This window comes from Amblyomma maculatum, chromosome 1, assembly GCF_055883805.1.
Source record: "Amblyomma maculatum isolate TAMU_Amacu chromosome 1, ASM5588380v1, whole genome shotgun sequence".
NCBI lineage: Eukaryota > Metazoa > Arthropoda > Arachnida > Ixodida > Ixodidae > Amblyomma > Amblyomma maculatum.
The window spans coordinates 405,228,774-405,245,454 of record NC_139344.1 but is presented as its reverse complement, the minus strand read 5'-3'; the positions used below and the strand labels follow the sequence as shown (position 1 = coordinate 405,245,454).

The window sequence follows — 16,681 nt, the reverse complement described above, 5'->3', positions numbered from 1 at the left end:
CTCAAAAGATCATTTTGCCGTTCATCTGGAACCTAGGCATTTCGCTCTGCATGTGCATTAAATTATTTTATCGCATCAAACAGTGTTGCCATGCTATTAAAAGGCGTCCTACAGTCCCTGATTTCATGGAGGAGTTCACTCACGACGGGAGGACGAAAATGCAGGAGCAACAGTCGGCACATTGCACTCGAATAGAAACTTCTTATCGAAAAGGTAAGTAAATTAGCCGGCCTTTCATACCCACTGTCTTGACTCTGCGCAAGAAAGGAAATTAATGGGAGAAAGAAGGGAAGAGAAAAGTATAGGAATCGAGTTAGAAATACAAAAAATGCAAAAAATGCGGTCATAGAATGTCGATTAGGATGCATCAAAGTGGTATGCTAGACAATAGTTACAAGTTATGTGGTGACAGCATCCCCTACTTTAGAGGTTGAGAAATGTTGAGGAACTGGAGGTTTTAACGTTTTTTTTTCTAGAAATCCAACATTATCTAAATAGGAAAATGAGGCTTTTTCCATGTGTCTACTGCATGTTGCAAGATAAGCGACTTGATCCATAATCCAGTGCTCATTGTGCTTGATACTTGATTAAGCGACATCATTAGATGCTCATGATATGCACGTTCCTCGACATGTATATGCCGCGCATTTAAAATGAATATGTACCACTTTTTCATTGCGGCGCAATTATTGAAACGGGGAACGTTTACTTGTCCTAGCATAATCGCAAGCTATTTGTAAACGTAGCGTCGAGACGATGTTGACGATAAATTTTCCAGATGGCGAGGAAGTAGCGTTGGTATTCGAGATCTATGATCAATATCAATGCAATAAAGGTGCGCGTTCTGATGTATAAGCCAGCTCTATATCCGGCCTTTTTTTTTCCTGGGCTGATTTTTTTCCAATTTGGAACGTATCACCTTTTGGAAGAGTTTGCGGGCCCGCTTCTTCCGCTTTTTCGTTAGCCAGGATGCCGCAGTGCGCTTGTATCCACTGAAATTTCATAGAGGGGCCCGCGAAATTTTATAGAGTGGTCTGAGGCAAATTACAAGCGATATAAATATCCGATGTGAAAATTACATGGCTAGATATTACTTTACTTCAAAAGGTTGAATATGAATTTAAAGCTGCTTTGGAACCAGTGAAAATCACCGCACGGCAAGGCTTTGGCTATGGATATAGGGTACGGCTTCTTATTGTTCACGGTGTTCAGACTGATGACATTTAAGTCGACTGCCCTGGAGAACACCCGCTGCACGTGGTAAGAAAACATTTTCCTTGTTGAGGGCACACAAAAGTATATTGAATTTAACAGTATGCTGCGTTGAATAAGCACACAAAATGAAAAAAAAAATATCTGTATGAAACTGAGACCCCGGTAAAACATTTTGGTGTCTTCAGAGTATTGCTCGGCTAAGAAGTCAGAGTAGCTTGCAGGACCACATCTTGAAGCATGCGACACCTGGAATGCACCCTTCAATATTGAAAGCCGAGTATCCTTAGAGGAAAGGTCACCGCCAGTGTTGTCTGCGAAGGGTTTTGTGAGTCGGGCTTAAAAATATTTCTTTAAATATATGTCGCAGATGGATTTGAGTAGTTTATTAAGAAGTCATGAGATATAGCAGCTGGCGTCGTGCCTTTGCCAAATTAGCGAAGTGCAAGAGCCTTTTGAGGGACGAAAACTCACCCGCAGAAAGTTTTATCGTGCAGCCTGCTTCGACATCTCTGTTTTTGAAGATAATTTGATCAGAACTTGTAAGGAAATCACAATACTTCTTCAACACACACCCTATGTAGCAGAACCATCGAGCGGCAGTTGCAGCACTATCGTTTTGCCCTCATAAATCTCAAAACTTGTGACGCTGAAGCAATTCTCTTGCGGAGTACTGTACACAGATGCTCCATAAATATTCTGGCTATCACGACGTCTAGTAACATAAGGACAGGCGCGCTCATGTAGTACAGCGCGGCTATTTGACTAATGTTTTCCTTGTAAAAGCCAGGAAAACGCCCTTTTCTCTGCTCGTAATGGACCTCAGGAAGCCGGATACAAGGACATGCCCGGTAACGGTCTGTAAATACTTTGCTAGATGATCTGGCACGCTCTTGACGCCCTCCAGATGCTGGTGCCGTATGCGTGAGTCGTGGTGCGCAATTCTAGCGGTAGGTTTCAAGTTATGGGTCGCAGGGTGATATTGGAGAAGAGCGCTGAGCACGACTTCCTGAGGTACACCCTTTCATAATTGTTGAGCATTGTTGCCAATTTACTTTAATACTTCCCGGCTCGGCCAAGATCACAGCGGGGTGGAAAATAAAGAGAGCAAAAGTGGTCCTGATATCGATCAAGACAGTTTTCGGGATACAGCCAGACAGCATAATGCGCCTTCTCAAATTATAAGCCGAGCACATTACCGATCACAGACTTTTTTTGAGAAATTCGGCCATTTTTTTTTCAACATACTGTTTCCTGATGTCCAGAAATCAATTGAATCGAGTGCGGCTTATGCTCTACGCTAGCCTAAAGACGAAACTCAGTAAAGCAATGGGCCGTAATTCATAGCTTTTTGGCTGCCTTCCACATTTACAAAATACTCAAATTTACAGATTCTGCAACGTACGGACAGCAACAGTCATCTAGTTGGCATTGTACTCTTCCCGTACGCGGCGGACAAAGTCACCAGGTAGATCTGCGATACCTCACTTCGTCATGAAAACTCACTCACTTCGTCGTGCCTCACTTCGTAATGAACAGGAGTCGTGCATTTTTGCATCAGTCCATAGTGCTGGTCAGTTTAAAAATCGCGCAGGGTACATAGACGCATACACTGCCATCTGTGGGAGCCTGGATTGAACCTGTGTGGAAAAGGTTTATACTTGTCTGCTGAGATCCTCTAAAACTGCTTTAAAATATCTTATGTGTCTGCAAAGAAGCGGCGGCGCAAGTATGAATATAATATGAAGCTCGATGTGGCTTCAACCTACCTAAAAGTACGTCCCATTTTGGCTCTTCCTTAGAGCACACCTAGTCCAACGTTGAAAAAATGTCTCGTCGTCTTTGCCAACAAGAATGATCTAAACAGCGCCGAATGCGTTGCTCTGCTCGCCGGCTGTCGGGAATACATCTAATGTCTTTTTGTGCGGAAAGAATATTTCATATCGGCTGCGAATAGAAGGCAGCCTTTCAAACTCTACGTCTTTTGCTGCTGTGAAAATAATGTTTCGTACATGTTTGCATACATGCCCCTAGCTAATGATATATTTCTAGGCTAATCCCCCCGTCGCTGGTCACAGCAATAATTACCTGGCTTATTGCTTCTTTGCACGCACCCCAATTTATATAGTTTCTAAAAGCAAATTGAAAACATGTACAACCGTTTCCCCGGCACAGCAAACACGTAGTTGGCAGTGAAAAGTCAAACCAAAGAATATCAACCAAGCATAACCTTCGGCAGTTCAATTCCTAAGCATGGACAATCAGAGACATGAGACGATACAATGAGGGTCGTTAAAACACTACCTGATTTGATTTGCAAGAAAGCACGAATGACCGGGTGTGAAGTGTTACGAAAACATTAATCGTGAAAATATTTGTCCGACATACATTGTCCTAGCAAATGCCACCAGTACTTCTAACAGGCCAGAAAACGTCATCAGGCCATACAAATTCATAAGAGGAGTCTTGTACAAAAGTAACAAACCCTCTGTGAAAGTGGCGTATATGGAGTCTATCACTGTGAATACGGACGCCCGATTTTGTCTGTGAACTGAGAATAAAGGATACGGAGTTCTATATGGAAAGCAAAGCTGTAAAAAAAGTTAAAATGCCATCCATTTGTTATCTCTTGAGCAATGAATTCGTTAATCAAATCTTTCCAACGCCGTCAAAAAAAAAAAGCCTAGGAAATCAAAACGGGGAAGCCTTCAGAATGATGCCTAACTATGAAACGGGCGCTCGATTTAGCGGAGCTGGCTATTTTTATTCTCCTGTTTTAAAAATGCACACTCCCGCGCGATTTAAGTATACTTGCTCGACACATACACATTCTTCGCGGCGGGAGTGTTCCTCAAGTACTTAAGAGCAAGACAACGAATGCGCCTTCTTCAGACGGATAAACACGCTTGTCGATGACCGTCAGGGCCCGCTCAAACGTACTCGCACGCAAAGCCGCCGCCTGCACAGCGCACGTCCCTCGCGTGTGCGAACCAAATCAGCGCTTCTGTCTGAGGAAACACCGCGACTATCAACAGCGAATGCGTGGGGCACATGCACACGCATTATAAGGGGTGGGAAGAATTCGGGTGAAAACTATAGGTGACCGGCCTGAAAAAGCCCTCGGCCGGAAATTCATGGCGGAACCCCTCCCCTCCTCTTCCTCCAGATATTTTTTTTTTTTCATCTGGGCAGGCTCAGTATAAAATGGGAGGTGGGAGGGTCGAGCACAGCAGTGGAAACTCGAGCGCCGCACCTTGCTTGAATCCATCCGCCCTCCCACCCTCCGGAGCCATGAAAGCCTGGGTGAGTATTCTTTGTCTCCTGGGCAGCGCTCGCTGACGGCCATCCCGCGTCTGAGTCTCGCTTTCTTGGGCGTCACTAAGCTTCGATGTTGCAATTTGACGGCAGTTACAAGAATGATGGTTCCCTGCGATATTAACAGTGATTGCAATCCCGTTGCTTTGCAGTACATTCAATTTAATTAAGGCGAAAGCCTTACTTGACTATGTTTGCGAAAACGTGTCCGCAAAACATGCAAGCAAAAAGTGAGAGCAAAATACAACAGCAAAATGTGGAAGCAAAATGTAACGTGTGGTATGACGCCACATTATTATGAGACTGGTAGTAATGAATGTGTATTAAATGACGAGTGGTATATACACGTCATGTCATGATTAGCCATGACATGTGAGTCATGACTGTGAGCCTAGCAAAACACGGTTGGTTGTTTTGTAAAGGGCATACTGTCGCAAAGCAACTCAGGCTATGAGAAGTACCGTTCGGAGGGCTCCTAAAATTTCGACCAACCGAGATCATTAACGGACATTGATGCTCTTTCAGCACAGAAGCGTCTTGCTTTTCGCCTCCGTAGAACCGCCGTGGCCGTGATGGGCAAAGCATGAGGTGTAAGTTCTGGCACGTTATATTTTTTAACAGCGTGAACCTGAAATTTCTTCCGAGTTGCTTATGAAGAAAGTTAGTATTTGGTTATTGATTTAGAATAAAAGCCAGTTGGAGCAAGTGCGTTTTAAAGAGAGAGAGAGAAATAACATTTATTGCACCCGTCAAAAGGTTGGTGAGGATCCGAGGCGAAGCTCTGTCCCAACCATGTCCTCCCCCTCAGCCGTCGACCTGGATCCCTTGGATCTGAGCAGCTGCCAGAGCAAGACGGATGACTTCTCGTTGCCCTTTTCCGTCTGCTTGAGAAGTAGTGCCTCCCAGGACTCATCTGTTCTGTCAGGTTCTCCAAATCTAGGACGCGTCCATATCATATGGATCATGTCCGCTATGCCATCGCAACGTTTGCACCTGGGGCTAAAAATTTCCGGGTGCCACTCAACCGTCCGTTCTACCGCACTTTTTCTAGGGTGCATACTGTGGACTCGCAGGACAGTGAAAGACGCAGTGCCGCAGGAATGCATCGACCATTTTGTGGACACGTGGGGCGTCATAGTCCCAGAGCACAGCAGAGACCTCTGTCTGGATGGAGAAGGCGACTACTAGGCTCACCTTCACGGTGGTGATTTCTCTCACGAATCTATAGAACGGGGCACGTTCAATTTATGCCGTGGTGTGATATTGACCTTCAGGAAGCTTAGAACACTAATCCGTGCTGTAGCACGTATATTGCATAGCTTTTCCAAATATGCCCTGGAACGGTGAACAAGATAAAGGAAGCTATTCAGGCACTCCTTTAAAAGTTCGTTTTTATCATTGATCCCACTGAAGGCGGCAAACTTTAGTCTCATATCACAGTTTCCGCCTGCTTGCAATATGCAAATAATGTTCAGTTTCACGTAATAAAGTGGTGTGGTTTCATTAAAATATTTTGTACGAGATGGTATATATTATTATACGCTAAAGAGCTATAGCACAAAAGACACAACCAAGCACAGACAGTGCGACGACACACAACACAAACGCTTACTACCTACTCCTTTGGGGCCCGAAGGTGACACCTTATATACCAGGAAAAGAGCGTGAAAAAAAAGTGGAGGAAAGCATAACAAACATTCATGAAATAACCGACATAGTAGTATGCACACGCAGGCAAGTAGGAGTATAACATTGAAATTAAGATTGTAAATTGTTTTTCTTCATATAATCAACCATTAGCCGCTTTAAACCGTCAAATTCTGTGTCAATAAGAGATACGGACGGGGTGGTGACGCACACACTGGCAGGATTCCTTATGTAGTAGGTTTCTAAACTAATCCGGGCCGTCTTGCCTGAACGCTTGCCGAGACTCTTCGTCCGATCAACTCTTGCCACACATCCTTTGCGCTGACTTTTGTGCGCAACTAATTGTGCGTACTTGTCATCAAGGTTCTCCAGTTTTAGGGCGTCTCTCTTTCCTACAAAAATGTCAAGTGTTAAACGAAACGAAACACGCAAGATGACAACAAAAAAGTCCCTAGTCTTTAGGCTGTGAGGAGAATCCATCAAAGTTCGCACAACCTCAAAAAAGTGACAAGCAGACATTGTGGCTCTGTTCTTTTTTCGGCTCGCAACGAAATGGGAAAGCTGTGCCCATGCATTTTTAGTGCCAAAAAAAGAACAAGAATATCATGAAAATCATAAAACACCGCTTGTGAAGGGTTCCTCTGCAGTCTTATACTAGAGACAAGTACGCATATTTAGATGCACACTTAAGTCGGTGCAAAAGAAGTGTGGCGGGATTTGATCGGACGAGCATTCTCGGCAAAAGTTCGGATAGGACGGCCTGGAGCAGTTTAGTACATCACCACAAATAGATGCTTAGCACTGAGTGTGTAAGCATCTCATCCGTATCTCTTTTTGATGCTGAATTTGACTATCTGGAAGCGTCTAACTGTTCACCGTATGAAGAGAGAAATGACAATTTGAGTGCTATATGCACCTGCTTGCCTGCACGTGCGTCCTACTATGTCGGTTCTTTCATCATTATGTTTCATGTTTTGCCTACAGCCTTTTCAGGCAATTTTCGCCGTATTTAATGTGTCACCTTCTAGCAATAAAGCAGCTGGTAGTGCGAGTACGTGTCGTCCCCCTGTGTGTGTGCGATTCTCCATTTTGCGCTATAACATTTTAGTGCACCAAGTCGCGTGAACAGTCTTTTGTCTTCGCTCTATTTGACAGCAACTTGGTGTGTTTTCCTTCAGCTAGCGGCTATGCGGTGTAATCTGTAGCACAAACTAATCAAATCCTGGTCTAAATATTTAACGAGCATAATACACGTTTCATAAAGCGACAGCTCTCGCTGAGAAAATTTAAGCACCTTGCTAGCGAATGCTTTCGGTATTTCGCACATTTCAGATTACATGTTCTCAAATCCTTTATCCTTTATCCAGTTGGAAAATACAAGTGCAAAATTTAAATTGCAACACCAGAAATTTGCACCTTTTACTGAGCATAATTGCCGTTCTTTTTAATAAGTGTGAATAAAAATCCGTGTATAACGACGTTAGTAAAATTTCAGAAACATGCGCCTCTTTTGTTGCGGAAGGAGGAGGAGGATAAAAGGAGAGCGGAAGGCAGGGATGTTAACCAGAAAGAATGAATTCCGGTTGGCTACCCTGCACTGGGGAAGGGGAATGGGGTAATAAAGGGGGATGGTAGAAGAGGAGAGGAGGTGAGAAAGTCACAGTCTGTCAATCAGGCTAGTCTCTCTTAAAAAGAGAAGTGCCTGGTAGGCTTTGAGCGCAGATGACCTTTGTGGCCATGGTCCCAAGATCTTCCCTTCCGTTAAGAGATGAGCGTACAGACGATCCAATGCAGTACGCAGCGTATGTCGTTCAGTTGTAAAAAGAGGGCAATCACAACAAAGGTGCTCAATCGTTTCATCAATGCCGCATCGTTCACAAGCAGGGCTGTCAGCCATCCCGATCAGGGAGGCGTATTTGTTCGCGAAAGCAACACCAAGGCATAGGCGGCACAGTACCGTTGTTTCACGACGTGTTGAGTGGTGGGTAATACGCAAGCGAAGTCCGTGGTCAAATGCCTTGAGGCGACGGTTGGAGCACTCTCCGGTTTTCCTTCCACAGCCAAACGGCGAAGCTCGCTCGCTGCGTCGGCTTTCGTTAACGGAATTTGAACTGGAAGTCCGTCGTTGTGGGCGAACGTGCAGCGGCGTACGCCTGGCTATTTACTGCAAAGCCACAGTGGCCCGGCAACCACTGGTAGATGATGTCGTGGCCTTTGGATATTGCGGAGCGGTGCAGCGTGTGGATCTCTGCAATTAGTTGTTCATTTGAGCCGTGGCGCAGTGCCACTTGCATGCCTTGATGCTCTGCTTTGGTTTCAGTGAAAACTTACCATTCTTGGGGGAGTTCCTAGCTGATGTATTCGACTGCAGCCCGTAGTGCAGCTAGTTCCCCGCCAGTCGAAGAGGTGAGATGTGTAGTCTTTAGATTTATCAAGACGAACCTTGCCGGTACTACCACAGACCCCGCGGAGCTGGCTGACGTAACTGAGCCATCCGTGTACACATGTATTCGGTAATTGTGTTGAGAGTGGAGGTGATCCAGCGTCATTTGTTGCAAGGCAAGCTTTGGTACCCCAGCTTTCTTATTTATGCCAGAAATTGATAGGGGAATATCAGGTTCACGTAGACTCCATATGTGTGCGCAAGCTCTTGAAGCAGAGGTGAACCGCGAGGGAAGATAAGTGCGGTGAGCTTCAACGGTTTTGGAAAAGGCAGTACACGGTGTAGTTGCTGGGAGATTTGCCAGGTGGTGTTTTGGAACTCGTGCGAGGTGTCTAATGTGTGTTCTCAGGGTCTGGACAGCAACGTAGGTAGTGACAGAATGTTCCCCGGCTAGAAGAACAGTTGCAGCCGTTTAGGTGTATTTAGGCAAACAGGGGTAGATGCGGAGAGATTGCGCTTGCACACATTGAAGAGTCCGAATATTCGTCTTTGTGATGTTGCTGAATATCGGAGGACTGTACCGCATGTACCCCATAAATAATGATCGATAAAGTAGTAGCATCGAGTGCACCCAATAAATAATGATCGATAGAGTAGTAGCATCGAGTGCACTGATGCGCCCCATCACTTTCCCCTGAGGAAGGAGAGAAAATGGACGATTGCAAGTAGTCTCTTTTTCCTGTCATTCAGATGTGGACTCCACGAGAGATTCCTGTCGATGACAACTCCCAGGAAGCGGTGGCTTTTTCCATAGAGAATGGCTTTCCCGTTTATAGATATGGTATAATGTGACATTAGATTTCGTATGAAGGCCACAAGAGAGCATTTCTCATTTGGAATGCTAAGGCCCTGCAAATGTATGTAAGACGTCACGATTGGTGCTGCCCTTCGAAGTCTCGCACGGACTTCGGGACGAGTCACACGTGACGCCAAAATGCAGATAATATCAGCATAGATGGACATCTGAGAAGATTGTGGCAGCAAGTCTACCAGGGCCGATGAGAGCAAGGTTGAACAGAGTTGGGCTCAACACCCCACCCTGCGGGACTCCACGTGAGCGCCGGTGTAGAGGTTGGTCCTTTCTGAGTCTGGATAAAAAGCGACCTCTCCGATAAATAGCTACGTATCCAGGTGAACATACGGCCTCCAATCTCAGTGGTTTGAAATGCTTCCATAATAGCATTATGTGTAATGCTGTCGTAGGTGCCCTTAATGGCCAGAAACAACGCCACAGTCAATCTTTTCCAATTCTTTTGCACCTAAACGGATATGACCAAGTCAACCACGTTGTCGATAGACGAACGGCCGCGTCGAAAACCGGACATAAAGCCTTGATACACTTACTCAATGCGTGCAAGCAGCATTCGCTCTATAACTTTGCCGACACAGCTGGCTAGGGCTATCGGACGATATGATGAAAGCTCGGGTTTCAGCAGTGGAATGAGCCGGCTGGTCTTCCTGTCATTGGGAACTGTACCGTCACACCATGACTTGTTGTAAAGGTCCAAAAGAGCCCGACGAGCCTCCTGGCCTATGTTGGTAAGCGCGGCGTACGTGACACCGTCGGGCCCCGGCGATGACGACTGTCTGCAACAAGGTAGCGCGGCGTCAAGTTCTTCTAAAGAAAATAACACATCTATACGGGAATCCCTCAATGGCGGAACATCACAGCAATACTCCGCTGCTGGTGGGTTTGGGAGACCAATCTATGCACAGAATTATTCGGCTACATCAACCTCGCTGCCGCACCGATGGCCGCAAGCGTTAATGCGTGCGCTGGTCGAATGCAGTGTCAACCAGTTCGCGCTATGATCTGTTCTAAAAACTTCTTTGGGGTCACTAAAGCTGCGATTTCAGAATTGATTATGAACTCCTACGCCTAGAGGCGCATTTATTCGGGTGAGTATAACTAACCTGCTGTTGTGTCCGAGCTAATTTACTGCTCAGAAGGCGTCGGCGTGTCTGCGTTCGCTCCACGGGCATCTCAGCGAGCTTCTTCTCCAGATGTCCACCCGGTCTGCACGCACGCCTCAACAGCCGCTGTCCTCACCCATGGCCATTTCGAAGCGCCGATTTGGTCGCTTTGTGAAGAAACGGCCTGACTTCTCAAGAAGAGCCTGGCCTGTTAATGACCTACAGAGGGGCGACGGCGGAGCAAGTGACCGTCGTCGGAGCCGCGCGGTGTCGGGTTACGGTACTGGACATTGGACAAAAGCGGAGGGAGAAGCCATCGTCGGCTTCGCGCGAGGACTGGCCTGCTGGCTGAAGTGTTAGCCGCTGAGGGGGAGACCCACAAGGCGCCGGACCGAACGGACAAAAGCAGAGGCATGCCGTGAAAATAGAAGGATGGGGGGTCGCTTGTGAACTGGCGACGTGTTTGTTAAAAAGTAGTGGCACACGTGCAAGAATGTGCGGGGCGGGGCTCAGTGATGCAGTGCGCAAACTGTCACCTCGCGCTTTGTGATTGGCCCGTGCCGAAGATTAACTAATTCTCTGCCTAGGGACCTAGGGAGACCCAAGAGAAGAAAACCTGGTGTCCGACATCGGGAGAGGGCTTCCTTCTGAACAGGCCGTCGAGCAGGGAACCTTAAACATATGTCTCGTCTCTCAAAATACTCCCGAATTATTGCGGATTCGGATAACGAGGACTCCAACCCCGCACCTACTTCAGGTGCCGGCTCCGGGGTGGCGTCTGTACCAGTATCACTAAATATCACACATGGCGGGACAGCCTAACCAGCAGCCCCTCCCCTCCAAATCATGTCAATCATGATTGGTAACGCAATGGAACTGCAGGGACTTCAGGAACCGCCAAAAACGCGCGAGTCTACAAACACTCGAAACTTTGCCCGGCGCGGTCGCCCTCCAGGAGCCAGGAGCGGCGGCGAAATTAACAAACTACATGACGTTCCGGCGAGACCCCTCGTCCTGTCTGTTCGTGCACAAATCATACACGGCCGCAGAAGTGGATCTAGATCTAACACTTCCCTATTCGTATGTCATGGTAACGATCTTACCCCTCCGCCGCTCAGATCCTCCAATGCATATACTGAACATATACTGCTCCCCCAAACTAAAGCGAGTGACGTTCGCAGACATCTTTAGCCGTGCGCTGAAGACAGCGGGCCGAGACCTCTTCCTGATACTGAGTGACTTTAATGCCCCCAGTCAACTGTGGGGGTACTGTAAAGAGGAGGTGCGAGGACGCAAACTGGCGGAGCTTGTGTCCACACTGGGCCTCACCCTCCACACCGACCCTGTTTACCCAACGCGCGTAGGTAACTCCGTGACGCGGGACACGTGTCCGGATCTTACCTTCACTCGCAACATACGACACGCAGACTGGGTTAACACCGAGAAAACCCTCGGCAGCGACCACTTCCTTCTTAATACCACGATCTACACGCGCCCCCTCCAGCGTCCTACCACACAAGCCCACATCCCTAATTGGACTACCTTCTGCAAAACTTTCCCGCCACTACCAACATTGCCATAGCAGAGCAAGGGTACACCAATTGGTCCCGGTCACTGATGTCACACCTTCGCACACATGAAACGCAGATCGAGCTCACAGAGGCAATAACGGACGTGGATTATCACGTCAATCACCACTGGTAAGCTCGCCGCAGCCTTACACGCCGCTGGCGTCGCCAGAAACACAACCGCAAACTTAAAGAACGTATTGCCGATATCACCCACCAAGCCGCCGAGTACCCGGCCCCAGCTAGCTGACTCGAACGGGGTGGATCGTTGCAATACAGCGGCCCGACAAATGTCTAGCCGTAATACATGGAGGCTCTTCTGAGCTCTCATCAATCCTACGCAGACCCGCACCGAAACCCAAAGACATTTATACCGAGCAATTCACTCCTTTAAAGGCAACACTATGCAGCTGGCACAATCGCTCCGGGACCGCTACTTGTGCACAGCTCAAGACCCCCGAGGACCGGTCTACTCCTACGCAGGCAAGGAGAACTCGGAGCTGGACAAACATTTCCAACTTCACGATCTTCGGGCCAGTCTAGTCAAAATGAAGAGAGGCACCGCGCCTGGTCGGGACAAGGTCACCGTCAAGCTTTCGGCGAACATGCCTGACTCGACGTACCAGTGCCTACTCAAATACATTAACGCAATCTCGGACAGGGGAAACCCTCTTACCCATCGATTGGAAAACGGCACTTGTGGCTTTCATCCCGAAAGCTGGCAAACCAATAGACACGGATAATCCCCGCCCCATCTCTCTCACCTCCTGTGTGGGCATACTAATGGAGACTATGGTGCGCGATTGGCTATCTGAGTATCTTGAACACAGGCACACTTTCGCGCACACCATGTTCGGATTTCGCCCACACAGATCCGCACAGGATGTCCTTCTCCAACTTAACAGAGAAATTCTCAACCCATTCGAACGCCCCCACAATTACCGGGTTGTGCTCGCCCTAGACTTAAAAGGCGCTTTTGATAACGTCACACACGAAGTCATACTGACCCATCTAAGTGAAACACACTGTGGCAGCAATACATTCAATTATATAAGACAATTTCTTACAGACCGACAATCATACATCAAAATACAAGACAAGGAGCACGGACCATTTATGCCCGGCACGCGGGGCACACCTGAAAGCGGACTTCCCTCCCGGCTGCTTTTTAACATTGCCATGATGCGTCTACCGGCCCAGCTGGCGTAAGTCGAAGGCGTGCAGCACGCGCTCTACGCCGACGACATCACCCTATGGGCAACGCAAGGCAGTGTGGGCGACATTGAAACCTGCCTGCAAACAGTGGCGAGCATAGTGGACCGCTATGCCCGGCGCTGTGGTCTTCAATGTTCCCCCCAGAAATCGCAGTTTGTGCATCTCCGCCCCTCTCGGAGATGCAGTACACAAATCTCGCTGTCGCTTGCGAGCGGTCCAATTCATGAATCAAAAGAGATCAGAGTACTCGGTCTCTTCATCCATCACCAAAGACGCCCTGAAACACCAGCCAAGCTCCGCCAGGTGGGGGACCAGGTGGGCCGTATGATCTGCCGGGTGTCTAACAAACGCGGGGGTTGCGAAGTAAGGAGGCCTTGCGACTGGCAAACGCCTTCGTAACCAGTCGAATCCTGTATTCGACTCCTTACCTCCACTTGCGGAAGCATGAGGAGGATACCCTTGAGGTGATCCTCCGAAAAATCATGAAACGTGCCCTCGACCTCCCAATCTTCACCTCCAACAGTCGGCTCATGGCCCTAGGGGTGGTGAACACTTTCAATTAGCTTCGGGAAGCACATTTCGTGAACCAATATACCCGCCTCACACAGACAGTGTCGGGTCGCCGCCTTCTTCCCTGGCTGAACATTCAACATAAACAGTTCACAGAGGAGAGGCTCCGCATCCCAGAACTCTGGAGACGCGTCCTCAGAGTGCGACCTCTCCCTGCCAACATGTCACGAGAAGACCATAATGGGCAGCGCCTGGCGCGGGCGGAAGCCTTGGCGTGCTATTATGGCAACAAATCAGGTGTGTTCTACGAGGATGCCTCGGGCCCCCATCGGGGCGGCTAGTACACAGCCGCAGTCGTTCACAACGAGAACACAGTCGATGGCCTTACATTCAAGGCCAAATCTATAACACACTCGGAAGAGGTAGCCATTGCACTCGCCGCCTCAGACCACACGTCTAAATATATCATCACCGACTCACGAGGAGCTTGCCGGAACGTCGCCCAAGGGTGGACCACCCCCTTAGCCTATAGAATATTTCAAAATTGCTGTCGGGACACGGACACCGCGTGCCGATATCTCGTCTGGGTTCCTAGCCACCAGGGTCTTGCAGGGAACGAGGCAGCTGACGCAGCCGCCCGCGCGCTTTTTCTCCGGGCAGTTTCCTCGGGACACGAATCGGCTGAGGACATCGATTCCATTCCTGCCTACACATTCAAAGATATTGTAATTTTTTATGAAAATTCGCATCTCAAATACCCTAACCCCTGCAAAGGGTTAGGAAAAGCGAACGAGAGGCTGCTCCTGCGCCTCTTCACTAACACAATGCTGTGCCCGGCAGTACTTAAACATTTTGACTCCCAATTCACTGGACAGTGCCAGTACTGTGGGGAGGTGGCTGACACCTACCACATGGTATGGGCCTGCTAACAAAACCCATTCCTTCCCCCCATCCATAACCCTTCCCGGGAGGACTGGGAGGCGACCCTGCTCGGCTGCTGCGACCTACAGGCCCAAAGGGCCTTAACGCGGCGTGCGCGGGCGGGGGCAACCGCCAATGGGGTCCCTGACTAGGGTCTCCATCCAGTATTATAAGGCCGAAGCCCTTAAGGCTCCACGTCAAACCTCTCAATATGAAATAAACGTTTTCACCACCACCACCACCACCCCGCTGGCTAACCACTAAGCCCGTTATACCTAGGGCACGGGCAGAGGCACAATATTTTATGTTTTTTGGGTAGCCTCACCATAATATATGTCCTTCATGGAGCCACTGGAAAGTGTGGCTATAAATATGACACGCCTTCATTTTTCGTGTAATCTTCTGGATTACCTTCAAGTCGACCACAACTCTCCACAGTCGACTCTGAACGCTGAGTGAACTTCGGCCTTTGGAACTTGGAGCTCAATGAAGTGAAAAAGGAGGAGCACGCGATGAATCGCGTGGTGAAGTCACCGCGCGATGGCCCGATGGAAACAGACATGGCGTCTATCGCTGTGTATAATAGCGAGAAGCAAACGCGCCAAAACTCAGAGCTAGCCATAGGCGTCGGTAGCGGTGATTCTGCGCTCAGCCAACTGATTTGCTTAGCGCGTCTTACCCATGCCTGTTAAATCAGGCTACATAAGAATTCTACTCAGCGTAACCGTGCTGGGAAAGTTTCGCTAAATAGGATGTTCAGCTATGCTAAACATTTGCAAATATTTAGCATGGTACTTCAATTTTTTTTTATCAAAAATTTATAATTTTCATACGACAAAAACTTATAATAAAAGCTGCGCGGTCGGTTAAACGGGATCAGAATGTTAATCTGCTAACAAAAGGCGAAAAAATTGCAAACAGCTAGAGCGAAGTCCTTAAAACGGTGGTGCAAATATGCACGTTTTCAAATAGGAGCTATAGGCACTAAAATGCCGCTGGTAGGATTTTGAGCTGTTGGAAGGCATTTTTAATATACACAAACATATATAGACGGATCTATGCGATGGCTCCGTTGAGCATGCGCCTGCGGCCATTTACGTGCTTTGCACGTGTCCCACAAGGAGTGGACAATGTTGAGATTGGTAAAGGAAGTGAAGTAGTTTACGAACGGTGACCTAGCTGGTGTGCAACACTTCCAAGCCGAAGGCTTCGAGATCACGTTTAAGAACAGGAAGGTGGTTTAGCGCTTCCGATCGAATCGCCTGTGCTCCACGTGCGCGACACCGTGGTGCGCTTCGCGTAACGTGGCACAGTGGGTGCTGTGATGCGTTTTTTTTTTTCCAGTGGAATTTGCAGAGAAGGAGTTCCGTGAGGTGTTGGAGACGCGTCGTCATTGAATGCGTCCCGGAGTTTGACGGCATCCTCTGCGGCAACCGGTGCGTCCGGATGGATTTCCTGGAGGTGGCCGAGTTCGCCATGCAGTACGAGTACGAGGGTGGTAGTGGCGGTGAAAACGTTATTTAGAGAAGGCCAAAAGAAAATTATGTTGCCGCCGTTCTGTAGGTGGCCTTCTGGCTACTCGTCGCGACCTCCTGGACACGCCTGGTAGCGAGTTCCGCTGCCCAGGTCGTAAACCGCTGTTGAATATGCGGCTCCGAGCTGCCAAAGCAGCCTGCCGCATCCGCGGGCTGTTGAATTGCCAGGAAAAGAGAGGAAAGGGCGCCGGACATGATCGTATAGAATGTGAGCATAGTCTGCTCGGGAAGAGCTGCATACCGTGCATTTGGGAGAGAAGGCACAGGGGTGAATAAGAGCAAGGCAAGCAAGGGAGAAGAAAGTGTGGGCCTGCAATGGCGCCACGTATTCTGTTCGATTTTAGATAGGGATTTGTGAGAGGGAGGGAGGGAGGAATAAGGAGGAGTTGCAGTGGCGGAGA

The 16,681-nt window shown here is 48.3% G+C and overlaps 1 long non-coding RNA gene across 1 annotated transcript in view; it reads left to right on the top strand.

Annotated features, from left to right (window-relative positions):
- Positions 1-16,681, top strand: part of LOC146208739 (uncharacterized) — a 39,420-nt gene continuing 22,739 nt past the window's right edge. The window contains exon 1 of the long non-coding RNA XR_014703402.1: positions 1-213. This is a non-coding gene — a long non-coding RNA (uncharacterized LOC146208739). The remainder of the gene's footprint in view (positions 214-16,681) is intronic.